Genomic DNA, 25699 nt, shown 5'->3' with positions numbered 1-25699 from the left:
TCATTTGTGCAAAAAATTTATTTTTTCTCGATCTACTAGAAACAAACAAATACTGATACCTAAAATCAGATACTCTCTATTTGAAAGGTCTTTCGTTGTAAGAGTTGCAAGGTCTTGGAACTGTCTTCCGCATGAGTTACGTATATTTTCCCACAGCAATAATGTATTTCGTCTCAAGCTTTTGAGATCTTTTCATTAATTTCCATTATTTTACAATTGAAATTAAATGTTACCATATCCGGACGATTGCCTCTTTTTTTTAATTACAATTAAATTTAATTAAATTCATTTATAAATGGCTGGGGAGCCCTTAAATGATTATGATATATAAAGATTATATTGTTTTTATTGATATTTACTCAGAATATTTGATACTTTGTAATACGTTTTTTGGCCTAGATGGCTTTGTATTACTATAAAACAGAAATAAATAAATAAAATTCAACATAGTAATCTTTCATATAGACATAAATCACACGACCTAATTTCATGGTGATCGGTCCATAATTGGTCATAGCCCCCATATAAGGCCCACTTCCGAAAATCACTCAAAAATATAAATTATTGAAATTTTAAAAGAAAAATGTTTTTGCTGTTTTACTTAGTGTAGGGTTTTATATGGTCGGGCTTGACCGACCATACTTTCTTACTTGTTTTTGTTGATTTTTCTTTAATAAATTGAAAACCAAGCCCATGTGGCCAAATATGTATCATATTATATTCAACAACAATAATATTTTTAAAATTAGCGGAGTGATTTCAATTGTGGCGAAATAATATTTAAAAATATTTAATATACTACATTAATGCAAAATAATAATATTACAGTTAAAATGTAGCCAAAACAAAGTTGGTAATGGAAAAAAAAATATACATCAAGAATTACATTAATTCTTAATTATGTATTTTAAAATAATTAATTAGTCTTTTCTTAAAAGTCTCGTGAGACTAAGAAAAATATTATAATTCCATAGAAAGCGAATCCGACACTCTAGATCATAGTCCCGCAAATAGAGGCATTAAATTTGTGTGCATGTATGGGTAATCAATAAAATATCCGCAACTGATTGAAATATTTGTATTTTTACTCTCTATTGTTTACATTCTGTTTGTGTACGTGTAAATTGACGAAATTCTTCGTATTCTGGACAATACTAGCGAGGAACTATGCTCTAGATCATTGGTCTCCAGCAGTACGCACGCGGGCACCGTCTACATGTGAGTTTCTTATATATGTGAAACCAAAATTAAAAAACGAACACGAGTTATTTTACAAGTGTTGCTAGTGAAGGATATTTTCATAAGAAATTTGGTTCAGTGTGCACACATCGTAACACTAGAACAGGGAAAGGCAATTGCCTCATACAGTTTATTTTTATTTTTGCTTAAGTATACTGATATCGCATGTAACATAGCATGAAGTCAATAGTCACTTTAGTGTCTCTTAGTAACCTATGGTGAAGTCACTTCAAACTTTTTTTTGTTCGATCAGCTATCCGATAGTCACATTGTAATCAAAAGGGTCAAGCAGGGGGTCAGTTTAGGAAATGCACGTGTTAAAATAACTAGTCAAGTAACCAGTTACAAAGCTAACAAGGTAACTGACGCTATGTAACCAGTTTGTGAATCCAATACGTTGCCTACTTTGGACCAGCTATTAGACAGTCCCATTGTAATCAAAAAGAGACAATTGACCCCCTGCCTAGGACATGCCCGTGTTAAAATGACTAGTCACGTGGCTATTGAAGTAACTAGCTCCCACCCTAAATGATGGGTAAAATCACTAGTTCGGTACTGTCTCCTAGAACTGCTGGGAAAACATGGGCGCCGCATTTTTCATTTACTCTTCTCTTACGTACGTGTGCACACCAAGGTTGCAAACTCTTCAGCTCAGAAAATGGCTATATTTTGTATTAAAAATGGCTAGAAATGGCTAAAACCCAAAAAAACTGAATACAAATTCAAAAATATTACATTTCTGGCCCCCATTAACAATATATATATGTAGGGTGCCAACCTCTAACTATTGTAAAACTAACGGACATGCGGACAATAGGTATAGAGACAAATAAGAATTGACAAACGGAGAGTTGTGTTTTAGCTTTTAAAGAGGACAGTTGATTTTTAGTGAAGTTATTTTCAGTGAGCCAGTGAAGTTGCAATTATTTTAAAAATAAACCTTTTTTAACTTTATTAATATTAAACATTGTAAAAGTATTCTAATTAAAATAAGAACTAATCATAAATAAGAAAATGAATTATAAATAAATAATAAACTTTTGTCATTAAACAAACTGTGCATTATTTTAAAAGAAAAGAATACACCTACATATATTTTGGGGGCTCAACCGGGATTTTTTAAAATAAACGAAGTGGATTAAAATAGAGTGAAACAAAAAAAAAACAACAATAAAAATTTAACAATAAAATAAAGTAATTTAAAAACTGTGGTGGACAACAAATAAATCTTACATAGTGAACTAACTATCAAAAACAACAAACAATAAACACAACGAAAATATAAAAACCTTGAAACCAAAAGAATTTAAAGAATTCAATATAAAAAAAAATAAATAAGAACCGTTATTATTTCGTTGCATTGAGTGAGAAGAAGTCTACTCTTCTTGAGACAACAAAACCCACCACCAAACTAAAAACCAATGTGAGAGAGTGAGTTATACAACAACAACACAACTTTAACTTACTACAACGCAGTAGATGGAGTGAGTTATACAACAACAACACAACTTTGAGTAATCACAACGCAGTAGATGGAGTTAGTGATTGCTGCTACAAGATTGATCGCGTTGTTATACGCAAGCAGAGGTTGCAGCAGAGAAAGCCAATAAGCAGTGAAGGATTGAGAAGCACTCATCAAGCTTAAAATTATTTATGTTGATTTTGTGAAGTGGTTGCTGACTGAGTAAGTTTATGCTGTAAAGACGAAGGTGAATAAGTGAAGAAAACAGAGAGATTCAGTGGGCAGTGACGGTGAAGTTGCAGAATATAATTCTGAAGTGAAGAAAACAGAGAGATACAGTGGGCAGTGAAGGTGAAGTTGCAGAATATAATTCTGAAGTGAAGAAAACAGAGAAGTACAGCGGCAGTGAAGGTGAAGTTGCAGAATATAATTCTGAAGTGTTGAAACAGAGAGATACAGTGGGCAGTGAAGGTGAATTTGCAGATTATTATTCTGGTAAAGTTGAAAGCTTAATTTATAAAATTTATTATTATTAAATGAGAATATAATTGAATTTTGATTAAACTAGAAAGAAGAAAAGAAAATAAATTTGAACTAAATTTTGAATTAATTTAATATTTCATAGATTTGCTTTGAAGTTAATACACTATTAATTTTTAAATTTCATAATAATTTTGTTATTATAAACTTTTATTTAGTAGTACATATTAAATTAAAATTTTTTGGATTTATCGATTTAAATTTGTATTATATCATTGTGGTATATTCATTATAATATTGTACATAGTTGCAACTTAAAATTTTGATATTATTGAGATGGATCGTAGAGAGATTTTGGGTTTGAGTGTTAACGCCTTAAAGGCAAAATTGACTGAGTTGGAGTTAGATACTCAAGGGTTGAAGGACGATTTAAGAAGAAGACTTTTGGGTCATTATGGGATGGACTTTACTCACTTGAACGAGGAGGACGGCGCCTGTGCAGGCGGTTCTCCCGATGATGACAAAGACGGTAGAGATTTCCCCATGCATAAAAGCATGTACACGCTCAAGGATGTGGAGGGTAGTTTGTCACAGTTTTCGGGCACAAGCACACCTGACGTTATTCAGTGGCTTAACGAGGTTGAGGAAAAGGGTACTATATTAAAGTGGTCGTCGCTTCAAATGTATGTCTACGGAAAGCAATTGTTGGAAGGTGCGGCAAAGACATTTATTAAAAGTCAACGTGGTATCTGTGATTGGCACTCATTAAAGGCGACTCTAAAGGAAGAATTTGGTGAACGTTTCTCAGCAGCGGAAGTAATTCGACAAATTCGCAACAGACGCCTTAACAAAAGTGAATCACTGATCGAATATCTATATAGCATTATGGATCTTGGAGCACAAATCGATCTGGATGAAAAAAGTGTGGTAGAGTTCTTCATAGAGGGAATCCCTGATTCCAAATTTAATAAGACAGTGTTATATCAAGCAGAAACTATAGGCGAGTTGAAGAAACAGATAAAAGTGTATGAGAAAACACGATCCTTCCCTAAGTCGTCATACAAAGGGAAAGATGCAGTGGCCACTGAGAAGAAAGCTGACAACTCTAAAGTCGATATAGATGGAAAGGAAAAAAGGTGTTTCAAATGTGGAGTAAAATCCCATCTCGCGAGGGACTGTCCGGAGAAACAAACTAAATGTTTCAAGTGCAGAGGTTTTGGCCATCGTTCGTTCGAATGTCCTGTTAAGAAAACTGATAACAAAACTAGAAGCGAAGGTGATCAGGCAAACATGGTACGTAAGGGCCCAGGGTTGTTATTTAAAGATATCACAATTAGAGGTAAAACCTTATCTGCGTTAGTCGATACGGGATGTGATCTGTGTCTTGTGCGTGTCGATATGCTGTTCGTTATGGGCGAAGTTGATTTTATGCCGGAAAGAGTTACATTGTATGGTGTTGGTGATAGCGAAATTGTCACAATGTGTCGTTTTGATGAGGTAGTCCGAATTGACGATTTAGATTTCGAGGTTAGATTCTATGTCGTAGGCGAACGTGATATATTACACTCAATTATGTTGGGCAATAGCTTAATACGCAAGGCAGAAATAACGATTACAGAAGGTGAGGTTATTTTCAAGAAAGCAGCTGAAAGAAATTTGCTACTCGAAGAATTTTCAGGCATATGTTTAAATTTGGACGAGTATAAACCGAATACCGAAGTTAATATTGATCACTTGAATGGATCCTTTAAGAATAAAGTGATTCAAGCCATAACTGAATACAAACCTCAGATGAATGTACAAAGCCCAGTGAAGATGAATATTGTTTTAAAAGATGACTTACCAGTGTATCAACGTCCCAGACGTTTACCATTCGCCGATCAGAAGGTGGTAGACCAACAAGTTTCGGATTGGTTGACAGATGGTATAGTGCAGGCTAGTACATCGGAATACGCATCGCCAATCGTCCTAGTTTCTAAGAAAGACGGTTCAAAACGATTGTGCTGTGACTACAGGAAGTTAAATCAAACAAGTAAGAGTGCTATATTCGGCTGTGCCGAATCTTATATACCCTTCACCAAATTATACTTCAAAATTTTAAATATTTTTAGGTAAACAAAATTTAATTTTTTTTCCAGTTGTTTTTTGAATTTTTTGGAAAAAAAAATTTTTCGATTGTTATTTTAAATTTTTTTTTTAAATTTAAAAATTTTTTTTTTTTTAAATTTAAAAAATTTTTTTTTTTTAAATTTAAAAAATTTTTTTTTCTTTTTTAAATATTTAAAAAAAAAAAAAAAAAAATTCGGGTTCAAAATTTTTTTTCCCGATTTTGACCCATTGTAGGTCCAACTTACTATGGTCTTATATACGTCGTTGCAAATGTCTTTGAAATATCTATCATTAGATATCCATATTGTCTATATTAATGTCTTAGTAATCCAGATATAGGTAAAAAAATAGGTCAAAAATCGAGGTTGTCTTGGTTTTTTCCTCATATCTCAGCCATTTGTGGACCGATTTTGCTGATTTTAAATAGCAAAATTCTCGAAAGCATGTCTGACAGAATTATTGAAGATTTGGATCCCGAAGAAATCTGGGGTCTTCAGAAAACTGATTTCAACAGACAGACAGACGGACAGACAGACAGACAGACAGACAGACAGGCAGACAGACAGACAGACAGACAGACAGACAGACAGACAGACAGACAGACAGACAGACAGACAGACAGACAGACAGACAGACAGACAGACAGACAGACAGACAGACAGACAGACAGACAGACAGACAGACAGACAGACAGACAGACAGACAGACAGACAGACAGGGTTCAAAATTTTTTTCCCGATTTTGACCCATTGTAGGTCCAACTTACTATGGTCTTATATACGTCGTTGCAAATGTCTTTGAAATATCTATCATTAGATATCCATATTGTCTATATTAATGTCTTAGTAATCCAGATATAGGTAAAAAAATAGGTCAAAAATCGAGGTTGTCTTGGTTTTTTCCTCATATCTCAGCCATTTGTGGACCGATTTTGCTGATTTTAAATAGCAAAATTCTCGAAAGCATGTCTGACAGAATTATTGAAGATTTGGATCCCGAAGAAATCTGGGGTCTTCAGAAAACTGATTTCAACAGACAGACAGACGGACAGACAGACAGACAGACAGACAGACAGGCAGACAGACAGACAGACAGACAGACAGACAGACAGACAGACAGACAGACAGACAGACAGACAGACAGACAGACAGACAGACAGACAGACAGACAGACAGACAGACAGACAGACAGACAGACAGACAGACAGACAGACAGACAGACAGACAGACAGACAGACAGACAGACAGACAGACAGACAGACAGACAGACAGACAGACAGACAGACAGACAGACAGACAGACAGACAGACAGACAGACAGACAGACAGACAGACAGACAGACAGACAGACAGACAGACAGACAGACAGACAGACAGACAGACAGACAGACAGACAGACAGACAGACAGACAGACAGACAGACAGACAGACAGACAGACAGACAGACAGACAGACAGACAGACAGACAGACAGACAGACAGACAGACAGACAGACAGACAGACAGACGGACATGGCTTAATCGACTCCGCTATCTATAAGGATCCAGAATATATATACTTTATAGGGTCGGAAATGAAAAATGTAGAAATTACAAACGGAATGACAAACTTATATATACCCTTCTCACGAAGCTGAAGGGTATAAAAATAGTTCGTGATAATTTCCCCATGCCACTAATGGACGATGTCTTAGATAAGCTACAGGGTGCGAATTTCTATACAACGTTGGATCTCTGAAATGGATTTTTCCATGTGCCTGTGGAGAAATCATCAAGAAAATATACCGCATTCGTGACTCACAATGGGCAATATGAGTTCTTGTTCGTTCCTTTTGGGATAAGCAATTCCCCAGCGGTGTTTACTCGATTTATATCGGCAGTTTTTAAAGATCTCATACGAAATGGCACGGCGTTAGTGTATATGGACGACATCATCATTCCCTCCAAGGATATGATCGAGGGCCTGGAAAAGTTTATGGTAGTGTTAGAGCGTGCGGCATCAAATGGATTACAGATAAAGTGGGAGAAGTGTCAAATTTTGCAGTCATCTGTCAAATTTCTTGGCTATATTATAAAGAATGGTTCAATAAAACCTGCAGTGGAGAAGATAAGGGTGGTTAAAGACTTTCCGATACCTACCGATCAGAAGATGATGCAGCGATTCCTAGGGCTAACGTCATATTTTAGAAGGTTTATAGCATATTACGCCACAATAGCAAAGCCGCTAACAGATTTACTAAGGAAGGGCGTTAAATTTGAGATTACGGACGAAGTTCTATTAGCTTGTAAACAATTGAAGGAAGCACTTGTGTGTGCACCGGTTCTGAAACTGTACGACCCAGACGCAATAACTGAAGTGCACGCGGACTCCAGTAAGTTCGGATACGGAGCAGTACTCTTGCAGAAAAGCCTAGATGACTTACAATTTCATCCGGTCCAATACATGAGTCGTCGAACGAAGCCCTACGAGGAGAAATATCACTCGTATGAGTTGGAAGTCCTCGCCATTGTAGAAGCCCTTAAGAAATGGAGAATCTATTTACTTGGTTTACCGTTTAAAATTGTAACGGATTGTAATGCGTTCAAATTCACCATGAGCAAAGACGAGGTGCCAGCAAGAATATCCAGGTGGGCAATGTTTTTGCAGGAATTCACATACGAGATAGAGCACAGACCTGGAACTCGTATGAAACACGTAGACGCACTTAGTAGAGTGGCTTGTTTAGTTTTGGAAAGCAGCCTGACGCATAGAATGAGAGGTGCCCAAGAAGACGACGAATGTACCAAAGCCATCCGAGCAGTGTTAGAATTTGGTGACTATGAAGATTTCTTCATGCTAAACGGTATATTGTATAAGGATCCCGCGAAGGAACTTATTGTAGTACCGGTCCAGTTGGAAGATGAAATAATTCGTCTAGCGCACAACCAGGGTCACTTCGGAGCTGTGAAAACGCGTGAATTGGTTGAAAAACAATACTACATACCCAGACTAGCGACGAAGGTATCGAAAGTGGTGAAAAGTTGCGTGGAGTGCATCATCACCGAAGCAAAAACCGGCAAGAAGGAAGGTTATCTTAACCCGATAGATAAGGAAGATCGACCGCTTATGACATATCATATTGATCATGTTGGTCCGATGGAAACAACGAAGAAGGCCTATAATCATTTATTGGTAGTTGTAGACGGGTTCACGAAGTTCGTTTGGCTCTATCCAACGAAGTCGACGGATGCCAAGGCAGTGATAGACTGCTTGGAAAAAAAATCTTCTATTTTCGGAAATCCGAGGCGAATAATTACAGATCGTGGAGCAGCGTTCATCTCCCAAGCTTTTAAGGATTATTGTACTGCGGAGAATATGCAACATTTGCTGATAGCCACAGGTGTACCGCGTGGAAATGGCCAAGTGGAGCGCATCCACGAAACAGTTGTTCCTATGTTGGCGAAATTGTGCAGTGAAAACCTCATGAATTGGTATAGACATGTGCGTCGTGTCCAAATGCTGATAAATTCTACTGCCCCAAGAAGTACTCAAGTATCTCCTTTTAGACTACTAACTGGTGTAGAAATGAGATTACCCGATTACCCAAATCTTCGCCAATTATTGCGCGAAGAGACGATTCGTGAGTTCGATGAAGATAGAGATACCATGCGATCAGAAGCTAAAGAAAACATAGCAAAATTGCAAGAGGAAAACTGTAAGACATATAATCGCAAGCGAAAGCCTTTAACACCCTTTTTGTCGCTTAGTGGGATGCGAGTGGGATATCTATAAAAAAAATGTTTTGTAACTCAAGACATACAATTTTTTACTTTTTTTTGAAAAATCAAAAACCTTTTTGACTTTTTTTTTCCAAAATGGACTCTTTTTTTATTAATTTTTTTTCTCAAAAGAAAGCTTAGGTCTTTTCCTTTAAAACCTTTTTGGTCGCTTAGTGGGATGCGAGTGGGATATCTATCAAAATAAATGTTTTGTAACTCAAGACAAAGGTTTTTAAATTTGCCCTATTTTAATTTTTTTCATATTTGTGTGTAAACCTTAAAAATTAAACTTACGCAGAGAAACTAGACACATTAGCCTTTCCGATGGTATGTAACATACCCAACTAAAATTTCATAGCCTCGATACTGTAATACCCATAATATGTTAACCTCAGGAATAAAAATCACTTTTTTTCTATGGAAATGTTGAATAATTTAATTTTGTTATTTATTTGTAATAATAATTAATTTAATATATAATAATAATAATAAAAATATGAATAATTTAGTAAAATTTAATCTTAATCACAATAGATCAATTTATATAATAACTATTTTTACACTTAATTTATGAAGTTTTTAAATTTTCAAATATCCATACTTTTATCCTCCTTATTTGTCACCCTTATTAGCTGCTTTTTTTTTGTCAATCCTTTCTTGGATTCAGCTACTGATTTCGATTCAGCTACTGATTTCGCTGCTGGCTTCTTTTTTGGCTTTGGAAAGAAATCGCATTGAGTAGATGCAGTAAACTTTTTTAATTTGAGTCTTCCATCGACAAACGGTATGAAAGCATGGTATTGAGCAGTGCCATCGATTGTTACCGCAACATCGAATCTGCTCTTTAGTGTTTTCAATGTTTCCTCATGATCCTCTTTGCTACTAAAAACTATTCTAGTTTCTTTACAATAATTCTTTGCCCAATGGAATAAAGCAGTCGCATCTAAGATGCGATCTTGATGAGAGCACTGGAGGCTATACTTCGCTGCATTTCTTTTGAGGTTTGCTCCAATACCATCACATGCTCCTTTACCATGAGCAGTAGGATGAAAATGCCACTCAGCTGGCATTCCAAAGCTCCATTTTCATGAGCTGTAAGATTTGCGAAGCTACTTTTGTTTTTAAAATGTTGACGAGCTCCGTCCGAAACGTAGTATACTTTTTCTACTGTAAATTTTGATTTTAGATAATTTAGTATTATCTTCTGGTACTCATAAACTGCAACGGTGTCATGTTTTAAATCGTCGGATATGATTGCCATACTTTTGTGTTCCAGGTTTTCTTCTTTCATGTAGTAAATAACTACTGTGAATATAGTTGCTTGGTCGTTATTGAAGTGGAATGCTTGTATGGAATCCTGAAGAACATATTTATAGTTCTCTGCGAAATCAAATGAAATAATGAATTCACCAGACTTCAAATGTGTTTTCAAGTCCTTGAAGAATGAGAACCCATGACTTTGACTAAAAAGTCATGGGTTCTCAAATTTAGCAATCCTCTACACAGTTCTTCCACAAAATCATCCACATTTAAAATTATGGTTTTCAGTGTGCATCTTTCAGTCTGAAGCCAAGATTCAAATTTTAACTCCTCAATACATTCTCGATAAAAGAGTTGATTAAATTTTCTTTGATGGATGTGGTTTCCGGGCAATTCAAACATTCACCTAAGTGGCAAGAAGTTGTAGCATTAGGGCACATAGTCAATTTAAGGCAATCGCGGTAATGGTGTAAATCTTCTGATGAATCATCTTTTAAGTAATTTAAGTTGATTTCCTTCAACATCAATTTAACATTTTCATGGTAAATACAAACACATACTGTGTGAGTTCCGCTGCTTCCTGCCAAAACGCAATGTTTTGGCCTCAGTTGTGTAAATTTTGTGAATCCAATTTTGACATCCTCGTATTCAGATTGAAATGTTGCGAATAATTCATTCAGGTTACAGAGAACCATTCTCTTCTGCATTTGAACTTTCTTGCCATCGATTCGTACAGACATCCAGTCTTTCATCCCTGGCATCAGGCGACTCATATCATCTCGCTGATAAAACTGAGTTATTAGAGATTTAGTATCGCACTCCAAAGTTTTTCCCTTCTTTTTGTTTGGGAGTGTGAGAATCCCATGCTCAGCAACCAATTGTTTAGCAATTCTTGCTTTTCGTTGAGACGTTCCAAACTCAGTCATTGTTTTTGCAGAACTCCATGTTCTTGGAGCAAGCGTGAGAAGTTGAATTCTTTCAGCTTCACTCTGTGACGTTTTGTATTTCTCTTTTATTTGTTCAAGAACTTCTACTGCATCCTTATGGTATTGGTTTCGACACTCATTCGTTCAATTTGAAAAGTTAGAATAACCATCATCATCAACAGTTCTGTCTTCATTCTCGGAATTACTTTTGTCTTCATCTGGAATAACTTCAACGCAAGGCTCATTACTATTCAAATTCGGTAATTCGTTCAACTTTCCGAGCTCTTTCCTGCATGATCCACAAATTTTCAATCGTTTTGACAGCGTAGGGAATTTTTTTAATAAGCCGTCGGAAATATTTCGCATATCTGATGATCTGTGCTTCATTTTGTTAAAGGGATTAAAACAAAACGACGAATAAATTTCATTTTCAACCTTAGCCTTTTTAGAAGTCGTAGACATTTTGAATTTTGTAAGTTTTTATGTAAATAACACACGTCTTAACTTTAACGCTGTTTCTAAAAAACTGATTTCCGTATGTCTTCAGAATGACAATAAATAGTTTTTTAAGATCATAAGGTAGTACGTTTTAATGAATGAGTCTAAAATCTTTTATTAGGGTCAAGAAGGGCTTACATACTAAAGTACCTAGTTTAACCAAATGTTACAAATAATAATATAAATAACCTACCTGTCAACTTCTACCTCTCCACCCACTTCTTAAAGTCAAATGTCATAAAATAATAAATAAACTGGTACTTCGGAGAAGGGCCATAAAATATTTCCACTTGATTCCAAAAATTTGTTTCTGGGGCACCTGATATTTTAACAATGAAAATCACGTGCGCTGAAAACTACCTCTAGGATTGACTAAAAAAGCCGCAAGATACAAAACTCAGACAAATTTTGGGGGTGGAAAATTAATAGCGGTCGGCCTCATATTGCACCCCTCCAGTGGCTATTATCGGTCAGTTGTTGTGGTTTTTATTTTTAAGGTTTTAGAAACACTTACACACAAATATGAAAAAAATCAATTTAAAAACATTTGTCTTGAGTTACAAAACATTTATTTTGATAGATATCCCACTCGCATCCCACTAAGCGACCAAAAAGGTTTTAAAGGAAAAGACCTAAGCTTTCTTTTGAGAAAAAAATTAATAAAAAAAGAGTCCATTTTGGAAAAAAAAAGTCAAAAAGGTTTTTGATTTTTCAAAAAAAAGTAAAAAATTGTATGTCTTGAGTTACAAAACATTTTTTTATAGATATCCCACTCGCATCCCACTAAGCGACAAAAAGGGTGTTAAAGGAAAACACATAAGCTTTCTTCTGAGCAAAAAAAAAAATTAAAAAATGAGTCCATTTTTTTAAAAAAAGTCAACAAAGTTTTTGATTTTGCAAAAAAATTCAAAAATTTTAAATCTTGAGTTACAAAATATTTTTTTTGATAGATATCCCACTCGCATCCCACTAAGCGACCATATAGGTCGCTTAGGAAAAGACCTAAGCTTTCTTAAAAAAAATTAAAAAAAAAAATAAAAAGGGCCCATTTTGAAAAAAAAGTCAAAAATATTTTTGATTTAAAAAAAAAAATCAAAAATATTTTATTAAATTTTTTTAATTTTTTTTTTTCGAAAGATTGCATAAATAGCTATCTAAACTATTTGGGACACATTTTGCTAAGAACAATAGGTAATAAGTTATATGGATAAAAAAAAACCCCTGTTTGGCCAAAATGTCAAATTTTGACCTCCTATAACTCAGAGAGTTCTTGACCGATCTTGTTGAAAAATGGTGTCCGAATTACTATCCAATAGAACTAACATTGGTGCAAATTTCATCGCGATCGGAAGACATCGATTTCAAAAGTTGGTTCACTTGACGTGAAATGCCCCAAAAATATTAGTCTAACACCCAACTTAAAGTATACCGATTTAGATCGACTAAGAATCACTTTCTGGTCGGCTTGCTGGCTGTCCATGTATACCTTTTGCGCAGAGTACAGGTCGTAATTTTGATAAAATTTGGTACATATTATTTTTTCGGCTCCCATATAAGGCCCACTTTCGAAAATCACTCAAAAATATAAATTATTGAAATTTTAAAAGAAAAATGTTTTTGCTCTTTTACTTAGTGTAGGGTATTATATGGTCGGGCTTGACCGACCATACTTTCTTACTTGTTATACCCTCCACCACCATAAGTGGTGAATGAGGGTATATATAAGTTTGAAATATTCATCTGAGACCCAACAAAGTATATATATTATGGATCCTTGTGAAATTCTAAGTCGATTGAGCCATGTCCGTCTGTCTGTCCGTCTGTCTGTGTAAAACACGCTCACGTCCAAAATAGACAAACAAAATTGGTAGACTTGAATGTTTATTGTTCTCCTAAGCAGTTTGGTATTGAAAATCAGCAAAATCGGTTCAGTTGAACCAGAGTTATGAACCAAAATCTGAAAAAACTTGATAATTTTAAAATAATTTTTGTTATTTGTGCAAATATATTGCAGATAATAACATAAAATTTTACACATATTATTTTTATGTTATGTCCTTTTAACTCTGGTAAAAATTATAAGAATCGGTCAGGAAAAATAAGTTTCGTGCTTAAAAAAATCACAACACCGAATTTTTTGTGGATCGGTCCATATTTGACCATATATATATATATGGGGCATTTCATGTCAAGTGAACCAACTTTTGAAATCGATGTCTTCCGATCGGGATGAAATTTGCACCAAGGTTAGCTCTATTGGATAGTAACTCAGACACAATTTTTCAACAACATCGGTCGAGAACTCTCTGAGTTATAGGGGGTAAAATTTTGACAATTTGGTCAAACAGGGGTTTTTTCTTATCCATGTAACTTATTACCTATTGTTCTTAGCAAAATGTGTCCCAAATAGTATAGATAGCTATTTCTTCGATCTTTCGAAAAAAAATATTTAAAAAAAAAATAAAAAATTTTTAATATTTTTTTCCGAAATCAAAAACTTTTTTGACTTTTTTTTAAAATGGGTCCTTTTTTTTTTTTTTTTTTTTTTTCTTAAAATAAAGTTTAGATATTTTCCTTGAACACCTACTTGGTCGCTTAGTGGGATGCGAGTGGGATATCTATCAAAATAAATATTTTGTAACTCAAAACATAAAATTTTTGACTTTTTTTGCAAAATCAAAAACTTTGTTGACTTTTTTTTTTCAAAATGGACCCTTTTTTAATCTTTTTTTTTAGGTCAAACAAAAGCTTAGATATTATCCTTGAAGACCCTTTTGGTCGCTTAGTGGGATGCGAGTGGGATATCTATCAAAATAAATATTTTTTAACTCAAGACTTACAATTTTTGACTTTTTTTTTTTGCAAATACGATTTTTTTTCCAAATGGGCCCTTTTTTTAAATTTTTTTTTGTAGTCAAAAGAAAGCTTAGGTCCATTCCTTTAAGATATTTTTAGTCCCTTAGTGGGATGCGAGTGGGATATCTATCAAAATAAATATTTTGTAACGCAAGACATAAAATTTTTTAATTTTTTTTTGCAAAATCAAAATTTTTTTCCAATATGGGCCCTTTTTTAATTTTTTTTTTGCTCAAAAGAAAGCCTAGGTCCATTCCTTTAAGATATTTTTAGTCCCTTAGTGGGATGCGAGTGGGATATCTATCAAAATAAATATTTTGTAACAATTTTTTAATTTTTTTTTGCAAAATCGAAATTTTTTTCCAATATGGGACTTTTTTTTAAAAATTTTTGTTTGCTCAAAAGAAAGCTTAGGTCTTTTCCTTTAAGACCTATTTTGTCACTTAGGAAGATGTGAGTAGGATATCTATTAAAATAAAAATGTTGTAACTCAAGACATTCAATTATTGACTTTTTTTTGCAAATTCGAATTTTTTTTCAAAATGGGCCCTTTTTTAAAAATTTTTTTTTAGTCAAAAGAAAGCTTAGGTCCATTCCTTTAAGATATTTTAGGTCCCTTAGTGGGATACGAGTGGGATATCTATCAAAATAAATATTTTGTAACTCAAGATATACAATTTTTGATTTTTTGGCAAAATCAAAAACTTTTTTGACTTTTTTTTAAAATGGGCCCTTTTTGTAATTTTTTTTTTGCTATAAAGAAAGCTTAGGCCTATTCCTTTAAGATGGTTTTGATCGCTTAGTGGGATGCGAGTGTGATATATATCAAAATAAATGTTTTGTAACTCAAGACATACAATTTTTGTGTTAAAACATTTATTTTGATAGATATCCCACTCGCATCCCACTAAGGGACTAAAAATATCTTAAAGGAATGGACCTATGCTTTCTTTTGAGCAAAAAAAAAAAATTAAAAAAGGGCCCATATTGGAAAAAAATTTTGATTTTGCAAAAAAAAATTAAAAAATTGTATGTCTTGCGTTACAAAATATTTATTTTGATAGATATCCCACTCGCATCCCACTAAGGGACTAAAAATATCTTAAAGGAATGGACCTAAGCTTTCTTTTGACTACAAAAAAAAATTTAAAAAAAGGGCCCATTTGGACAAAAAATCGTATTTGCAAAAAAAAAAGTCAAAAATTTTAAGTCTTGAGTTAAAAAATATTTATTTTGATAGATATCCCACTCGCATCCCACTAAGCGACCAAAAGGGTCTTCAAGGATAATATCTAAGCTTTTGTTTGACCTAAAAAAAAAGATTAAAAAAGGGTCCATTTTGAAAAAAAAAAGTCAACAAAGTTTTTGATTTTGCAAAAAAAGTCAAAAATTTTATGTTTTGAGTTACAAAATATTTATTTTGATAGATATCCCACTCGCATCCCACTAAGCGACCAAGTAGGTGTTCAAGGAAAATATCTAAACTTTATTTAAAGAAAAAAAAAAAAAAAAAAAAAAAGAGAAAAAAATTTAATTTATATATATATATATATATATATATATATGGGGGATTTCATGTCAAGTGAACCAACTTTTGAAATCGATGTCTTCCGATCGGGATGAAATTTGCACCAAGGTTAGCTCTATTGGATAGTAACTCAGACACAATTTTTCAACAACATCGGTCGAGAACTCTCTGAGTTATAGGGGGTAAAATTTTGACAATTTGGTCAAACAGGGGTTTTTTCTTATCCATGTAACTTATTACCTATTGTTCTTAGCAAAATGTGTTCCAAATAGTATAGATAGCTATTTCTTCGATCTTTCGAAAAAAAATATTTAAAAAAAAAAATAAAAAATTTTTAATATTTTTTTTCCGAAATCAAAAACTTTTTTGACTTTTTTTTAAAATACGCTATTTTTTTTTATTTTTTTTTTTTTCTTAAAATAAAGTTTAGATATTTTCCTTGAACACCTACTTGGTCGCTTAGTGGGATGCGAGTGGGATATCTATCAAAATAAATATTTTGTAACTCAAAACATAAAATTTTTGACTTTTTTTGCAAAATCAAAAACTTTGTTGACTTTTTTTTTCAAAATGGACCCTTTTTTAATCTTTTTTTTTAGGTCAAACAAAAGCTTAGATATTATCCTTGAAGACCCTTTTGGTCGCTTAGTGGGATGCGAGTGGGATATCTATCAAAATAAATATTTTTTAACTCAAGACTTACAATTTTTGACTTTTTTTTTTGCAAATACGATTTTTTTTCCAAATGGGCCCTTTTTTTAAAATTTTTTTTGTAGTCAAAAGAAAGCTTAGGTCCATTCCTTTAAGATATTTTTAGTCCCTTAGTGGGATGCGAGTAGGATATCTATCAAAATAAATATTTTGTAACGCAAGACATACAATTTTTTAATTTTTTTTTGCAAAATCAAAATTTTTTTCCAATATGGGCCCTTTTTTAATTTTTTTTTTTTGCTCAAAAGAAAGCCTAGGTCCATTCCTTTAAGATATTTTTAGTCCCTTGGTGGGATGCGAGTGGGATATCTATCAAAATAAATATTTTGTAACGCAAGACATACAATTTTTTAATTTTTTTTTGCAAAATCAAAATTTTTTTCCAATATGGGACTTTTTTTTAAAAATTTTTTTTGCTCAAAAGAAAGCTTAGGTCTTTTCCTTTAAGACCTATTTTGTCACTTAGGAAGATGTGAGTAGGATATCTATTAAAATAAAAATGTTGTAACTCAAGACATTCAATTATTGACTTTTTTTTTGCAAATTCGAATTTTTTTTCAAAATGGGCCCTTTTTTAAAAATTTTTTTTTAGTCAAAAGAAAACTTAGGTCCATTCCTTTAAGATATTTTAGGTCCCTTAGTGGGATACGAGTGGGATATCTATCAAAATAAATATTTTGTAACTCAAGATATACAATTTTTGATTTTTTGGCAAAATCAAAAACTTTTTTGACTTTTTTTTAAAATGGGCCCTTTTTGTAATTTTTTTTTTTGCTATAAAGAAAGCTTAGGCCTATTCCTTTAAGATGGTTTTGATCGCTTAGTGGGATGCTAGTGGGATATATATCAAAATAAATGTTTTGTAACTCAAGACATACAATTTTTGTGTTAAAACATTTATTTTGATAGATATCCCACTCGCATCCCACTAAGGGACTAAAAATATCTTAAAGGAATGGACCTAGGCTTTCTTTTGAGCAAAAAAAAAAAATTAAAAAAGGGCCCATATTGGAAAAAAATTTTGATTTTGCAAAAAAAAATTAAAAAATTGTATGTCTTGCGTTACAAAATATTTATTTTGATAGATATCCTACTCGCATCCCACTAAGGGACTAAAAATATCTTAAAGGAATGGACCTAAGCTTTCTTTTGACTACAAAAAAAATTTTAAAAAAAGGGCCCATTTGGAAAAAAAATCGTATTTGCAAAAAAAAAAGTCAAAAATTGTAAGTCTTGAGTTAAAAAATATTTATTTTGATAGATATCCCACTCGCATCCCACTAAGCGACCAAAAGGGTCTTCAAGGATAATATCTAAGCTTTTGTTTGACCTAAAAAAAAAGGTTAAAAAAGGGTCCATTTTGAAAAAAAAAAGTCAACAAAGTTTTTGATTTTGCAAAAAAAGTCAAAAATTTTATGTTTTGAGTAACAAAATATTTATTTTGATAGATATCCCACTCGCATCCCACTAAGCGACCAAGTAGGTGTTCAAGGAAAATATCTAAACTTTATTTTAAGAAAAAAAAAAAAATAAAAAAAAATAGCGTATTTTAAAAAAAAGTCAAAAAAGTTTTTGATTTCGGAAAAAAAATATTAAAAATTTTTTATTTTTTTTTTTAAATATTTTTTTTCGAAAGATCGAAGAAATAGCTATCTATACTATTTGGAACACATTTTGCTAAGAACAATAGGTAATAAGTTACATGGATAAGAAAAAACCCCTGTTTGACCAAATTGTCAAAATTTTACCCCCTATAACTCAGAGAGTTCTCGACCGATGTTGTTGAAAAATTGTGTCTGAGTTACTATCCAATAGAGCTAACCTTGGTGCAAATTTCATCCCGATCGGAAGACATCGATTTCAAAAGTTGGTTCACTTGACATGAAATCCCCCATATATATACATATATATATATATTAGAGTGACAATCAGTTGTATAGAAAAAAATTTTTGTTAAAATTTTGAAGAGTGCCGGGTGGAATATTGTGACACTAGGCCTAAATGTTAAGTGCTGAAAATTTGAGCCAAATCGGGCAACGATTTCTGGACGCGCATCGAGGTCAAAGTTCAGATATATGCAAAATTTTACTGTTAATATGGAATAAATAGGTGAAACTCGTTAACTTTCTGCATTGTTTTCTAGAAATATGTAGATTTATTTATATTAATGAATATTACATTAAAAAAAAGTTTTGGAAATTAACCCTGTATCTCCTTTGGTTCAAAATGACCCAATACTGTATTATCGCCAAAATTAGAGAAAAATGCAAATTTTTCAGTTTTTGAAAAAATGTTGCTACTAAATAAATACTTTTGCAATTGAATGCAAAAGAATCGAAATATGTACGTAATTATCGTTGTAATGAAATATAAATGACAAAATTTTATTAAAAAATGTTAAAGTTATTACAAATTCGCCAGACCATTAACTGTTTCAGGCCAATTGAACAAAAAATTTAGAAAAAAAAATTTAGATATTTCGAGAAAAATTAAAATAAAAGCTCATTTTTACTTAAAATATGTCCATATTTACTTGTATATAAGTTTTTGTCTTCGTAGGATACCGTTAACCTATTCGCAGATATGGCCAAAAAAAATAATTTTTTTTAACGGCTGTTTCAAAACTCCATTTTCAAATTTTTAAAAATTTTGTTAAACAAATTTCAGATTTTTTCGATCATCACATTGGAGTTTATTGAGATCAAAATAGGGAATAAAAATATGAAAAAATTATGTCAATACCTCTTACAGTTTTTCCGTACCTGCGATTGAAATTTTGCGTTTTTCAAGAAAAACTAATTTTTTGTCCATATTTAGGCGAATGAGTCCAATTTCCTTACTGTTATAAATTTTAAGTAAAACCTATTCATAATATTATAGTCCTTGTAATTTTAAATATGTTCTGAAAGTTTTACTGAAATCGGAAAACGATAACCTTTGAATCGTGAAGGTCAAAGGTCAAATTTTTCAATATTTGGAATTTCTAATGAAATTTTCATGAAACTTGAGGAAAATATATATTGGGGTCTAGCATTTACAACAACAGTGCAAAAATGAATTTTAACCTTTAAGAGGACTTGGGGTCAAAATGGTTGTGTTTTTCTTGATTTTAAAAGTTGAGAATAATTTGGACCCCAAGTGCTGCTAAGGGTTAATTTCCATTTTTGTGCTGTTATTTTAAATTCTGGACTTTATGTTATATTTTCCTCAAGTTTCATGAAAATCGGCCCAAAACCGGCACTCTTTGAAATCTAAAAAAAAAAAATCGGCTGTCACTCTAATATATATATATATTTGTCTTTCTGAGTGTAAGTACGAAGCAGGAAGAATATACTCTAGAAAATTTTGGTATTTAAAATCAGCGAAATCAATTTACAAATCAAGAAGAAATGGTTTTTTCTAAGTTCTTGGACCATTGGAATCAATTCTGTTTATTATATATTTTCGAAATTTGTGAATCTGGGCGAGTCAAGAATAAAAGAAAAAGTGTCTTGTTCCTTTTTCTTTAGGTACTTTTGGATTTTTTTAAACAATGAAAGCAAAAAAAATTAGTTTACTGTATATTTCACAAGTGAAGAGATAGGGTTATTTTTGTGTTTAACGAATTTTTTTAGTATAGGGATGCCGAACGGGACTGGGTTTTACAAATCCCGGGATTCGGAATTTTAGAAATGTAAATCCCGGACTTCGGGATTTTAATTAAATGTCAAAAAACATCAAGTTTAACAATAAAAACTATTTATTTCGTTAATACACTAAGTAGAAATATAACAATGCAAAAACTAATGGATTGAATTGAAATATATATAAAGTATTGCGGAAACCGGGATACATTTGTCCCTAGTCCCCATACATGGTCCCCTTCAGAAAATGACTTTAGCATTCATAATTGTCTTATAATAATTAATATAGTGATAAAATTGAATAAACAAGTTGTATATGAAAATTAATCTTTCTACCAACTCTTGTGAGGACCAGTCCATAATAATATAACCTCTATATCAGAAAATATTGTATTGTCAATAAATAATTTATATATAATGATATTAACATTAATTTCATTCATTCATAAATACTGATTCAAGTCCCCATAGAAGACCAAAACTACATGGTGGGTATAAAAGATGAATATAACACTCTTACTTGTTTTATATTAGTATTATAAGTATGCTGAAATTTAGCTTTCTAGGTTTCATCCTAAAATATTAAAAAATCTCGTAATTTTCGGGATTTCGGGATTAGCATCCCTAGTTCAGTACGACATTTAAATCAATAAACTTATACAAATAATATTATATAGAGTTTCGTGTTCGGTTTTAACCGAAACCGAAAAAAATTTAGATTTTTGTTGTGTTATGTTCTATTCGTGTACGAAGACAAAAAATTGTTTGCTTTATTCATTCATGTATGATAGGATTTGTATTGTTTTTTATTTTCACTCAAAAATGAGAAAATAATAGGAACTTTTTGCATACACATGTATTTTTGAGAAGTAACATTTTTGTAAATTGTTCACAAATGAAGAGCATCAAGTTTTATTTTGCACAAACGTTCAAAAATGAAAAGCAAACAAATGAAAAATTTTGTTTATTTACGCTGCACATATCAAGATAATAAGAAAATAGAAATTAAGTAGAAATTTATAACCGGTTATGGTTATTGTTGATATGGTTTAGAAAATATTTTTTTTTAAATAATTCGGTATCTCGCAAACTAGTACATACATTTACGAAATTTCATATGGTTGGAGCTGAGGTGTTTTCGAGTTGATTTTCAGGTGTTCAGCCCTCAAAGTTGGTCACCTAGTGTCTCACATTTAAAAAAAATCACCAAAAAATCCTTTTAAGATCCAAATGAGCTGAAATTTAAATATTACACATATCGTTTATCTCTTTTAGTTGAAGAGATATTTGGGTTTATTTATTTATTTTTTTTTTTAACTTTGCCCGATCTTTTTTTTGGTTTTTTAGACATGGCGGTCGAATTTTTTTCAAAAAAAATCAGCTATATTGGCTATATAATTCTAAATAAAATAAAAACAATTTGCTAACAGTTATCTCGTCCCTATAAGAAGTTACACGCATCCAAAGTTGGAACATGTAAAAGGTCCGTATTTTTACATTTTCTTTTTTATTTTTTTCATTGAATAGAAAGAAATAAAACAAACAACTTACACATGAATATAAAAGAAGTCGGAACATATATGATAAAACAAACCAACAACAATAATGTGTATGAACATAAAAGAGCCTCTCAATTTCGAGCATTGGACATTTTTTATTTCTTACTATTCACATACGTATATGTACTTTAAAGAAAAAAACAGTGTATTCAGTTATGTGTGCTTAAAATTCAAACAATTCTTAGCTACTCATTTTCGAATGTGAGCATAAAAAAAAATTGCAAATTTCATTCATGAAAATTTATCATGAATGAATAAATTTAAGTGCTCATACATGAATTCTTCTGAACCCTGTATAAAAGTATGGAGGACTAGCTGGCCCGGTAAGCTTCGCCACCCTAATTGGAAGAATGAAATAATACTATTAAGTATCCTTTTTTGAGTTAATACTAATTCAGAATAATATGTCTCTAGTTTCATGTTAATTGATTCCTTGTAAAGTGCATTCAATCTCATTTGAAACGTATTATTAGAATAAAAAATTACCATAAATACCCACATTTTATATTTCCACTCAGCATAATGATTCTGCTCTTATAGATAATGCTAAAGAAAGGTACCACTAAAGTAACATTTTGTGAATTTTAACTGTGTGCCTAATTTTTAGGTTTATTATTATAAAATAGTCAAAAAGTATTATTAGTTGGAGAAAATACTAATAGTTTTTGTTAGCTCAATGTCATTAAGCCTATCTATCTTTGATTGTTTCTTTACTCAGAAGCATATCAGCCAACTATTATGTATACATATTAGAAAAATAATTGAATATAATAAAAAGTACCAATAATAGTCAAGTTTGAAATCAAAGTAATTTCCTGATTCTAGGTTCAATATTATAGAACACTAGCTGAACCCGGTCTGAGTTGCTGTCCCTTCACAGACCGAAAATCCAAAATCTGGCTTTACACTGTTACCCAAAAGGCTTTTCTGAAGATTCCGTGAAAACTTCATCAAAATCGGTCCAGCCATTTTTGAGTCCATACGGAACTGTACATACACACATCGATTTTTATGAAATACTAGCTGAACCCGGTCCGCGTTGCTGGCCCTTCACAGACCGAAAATCCAAAATCTGACTTTACACTGTTACCCAAAAGGCTTTTCTGAAGATTCCGTGAAAATTTCATCAAAATCGGTCCAGCCATTTTTGAGTCCACACATCCATTTTTATGAAATATAGAGCGGTATAATGTAAAAATTTGATTTTTACACAATATCAAAATATATCAAAAATATAATTATACAGTGTTACCCGCTGGGCTATTGTGAAGATTTCCTGAAAATTTAATTAAAATCGGTCCAGCCGTTTGTTAAGTCTTTAAACAACAGCTATTTTGTGACAAAGTAAATTTGTTAATAAACTGATACATATTATAAAACTTTTGTATGGGAATAAAATAAAATTAATTAATTCTACATTTTGTTCTTCTTTTTATGATTTGAGGGAAAAAACTGAAATAGAAATGTCAACAAGTACAACAGAGTTGATTTTTAAAAAAACAAGTAAGAGTACTATATTCGGCCGTGCTGAATCTTAATACCCTCCACCTAAATATGATGGTATAACAACTGAAATAATATAACAATTGTTAGAAAGACTAGTTTACGAAGAAGATATTTTATTTCAAATGTACAAACAATTTTATCTAATTCAGCAACTTATAATTGAAATTCCTATTAGAACGTATGAAATTTAACAATTTATATACTAAATAATTAGTTAATACGTTTGGATCAACAATTTTCCTTTTTAACCTCAAGTGAAGAGAGTATAAAAAAGGGTATACCAATATGTTTAGACATATTTCAAAATATTGGGTTGTGGGACTTATGGCCAATTATGGACCGATATTCACAAAATTCAGTAGTATGATTTTTAAAAGCTATTTTATGAAAGATATGGCCTATTATGGGCCTAATATATGGGAGTGGACCTGGATATATGGGAGCTATGGTAAATATGGGCCGATATTCACAAAATCCAGAAGTATGATTTCATTTTGATATCGATATGTTTTAAATGTTTATTAAGGTTAATATCTTTTTCGGAAATGGGCCTTATAGGGAGCTATGGCCAATCTGCATAAAAAATTGGTACAGTGATTTCTATGTATATGAGTATTATTTGTGTCGAATTTTAGCATGATAAAGGTATTTATAAGAGATTTATGAGTACTTAACTGATGTTCGGAAGTGGACCTTATATGGGAGCTATGGTCATATATGTACAGATATTCAAAAAATCCTGTATTATGATTTCTAAATATAAATTACGGATCTGTGTAAAATTTTGATTTGATATTGATATTTTTTAGATATTTATGTAGGTTAATGTGTTTTTCGGAAGTGGTCCTTATATGGGAGCTATAACCAATTATGGGCCGATCTTCATAGAATTAGGTATAGCGATTTTGGTATATATGGGGACTATTTATGACGAATTTCAACTTAATAGCGATATTTATAAGACATTAAGCTTATTTAAGTGATTTTCGGAAGTGAACTTTATATGGGGGGGGGGGGTGTTGGCTATGGTCAAATATGGACCGATCCACAAAAAAATTTGGTGTTGTGATTTTTTTAAGCACGAAACTTATTTTTCCTGACCGATTCTTATAATTTTTACCAGAGTTAAAAGGACATAACATAAAAATAATATGTGTAAAATTTTATGTTATTATCTGCAATATATTTGCACAAATAACAAAAATTATTTTAAAATTAGCAAGTTTTTTCAGATTTTCGTTCATAACTCTGGTTCAACTTAACCGATTTTGCTGATTTTCAATACCAAACTGCTTAGGAGAACAATAAACATTCAAGTCTACCAATTTTGTTTGTCTATTTTGGACGTGAGCGTGTTTTACACAGACAGACGGACAGACAGACGGACAGACAGACGGACATGGCTCAATCGACTTAGAATTTCACAAGGATCCATAATATATATACTTTGTTGGGTCTCAGATGAATATTTCAAACTTATATATACCCTCATTCACCACTTATGGTGGTGGAGGGTATAACAAGTAAGAAAGTATGGTCGGTCAAGCCCGACCATATAATACCCTACACTAAGTAAAAGAGCAAAAACATTTTTCTTTTAAAATTTCAATAATTTATATTTTTGAGTGATTTTCGAAAGTGGGCCTTATATGGGAGCCGAAAAAATAATATGTACCAAATTTTATCAAAATTACGACCTGTACTCTGCGACCTGTACTCCTCCCCACTATGGTGGTGTAGGGTATAATTAATGTTCAAAAAATTTTAGTAACAATGTTAAACAAAAGTATGTTTTATTTAATATTTATTTCTATATTAAACCTAAAAAGACTTTAATTTCAAATAATTTTAAAGAATAGTGAAATTCTTGAATTCCTGCATCATATTTAAAAACTGATCTTGAATGATATTTTTAATTGTTTCTAGGGAAACTAATAGTATTTGGTTCTGATAATGGTTCTTTTTAATTTTATATAATACCAGAAAAGAGACAAGAAATTAAGCATATATAGTTCTGAGTGAATACGAATCCAAGGGCAGATTTTGAGATAGTTTTTCTTTATTCTAATGGTACTTTTAGTATTTTTCTTTACCAAGAAACGTAGAATCATGAAAATAAGCTAATATCATCAGGAGCAACAGGGAATCTACAAGTGGGGCTTTATGTTACTTGTTTGTGTATGTGC

The 25699-nt window shown here is 32.0% G+C and overlaps 1 protein-coding gene across 1 annotated transcript in view; it reads left to right on the top strand.

Moving 5' to 3' along the window:
* Window positions 1-25699, top strand: part of SH3PX1 (sorting nexin 33-like protein SH3PX1) — a 73505-nt gene that overhangs the window by 14496 nt on the left and 33310 nt on the right. The gene's annotated exons all lie outside the window — the stretch shown is intronic.

The sequence above is a fragment of the Calliphora vicina genome, chromosome 3 (genome assembly GCF_958450345.1).
Source record: "Calliphora vicina chromosome 3, idCalVici1.1, whole genome shotgun sequence".
Taxonomy (NCBI): Eukaryota; Metazoa; Arthropoda; class Insecta; order Diptera; family Calliphoridae; genus Calliphora; species Calliphora vicina.
Note: the sequence above shows the minus strand (reverse complement) of the source record. Positions and strands in the feature narration are given on the sequence as shown.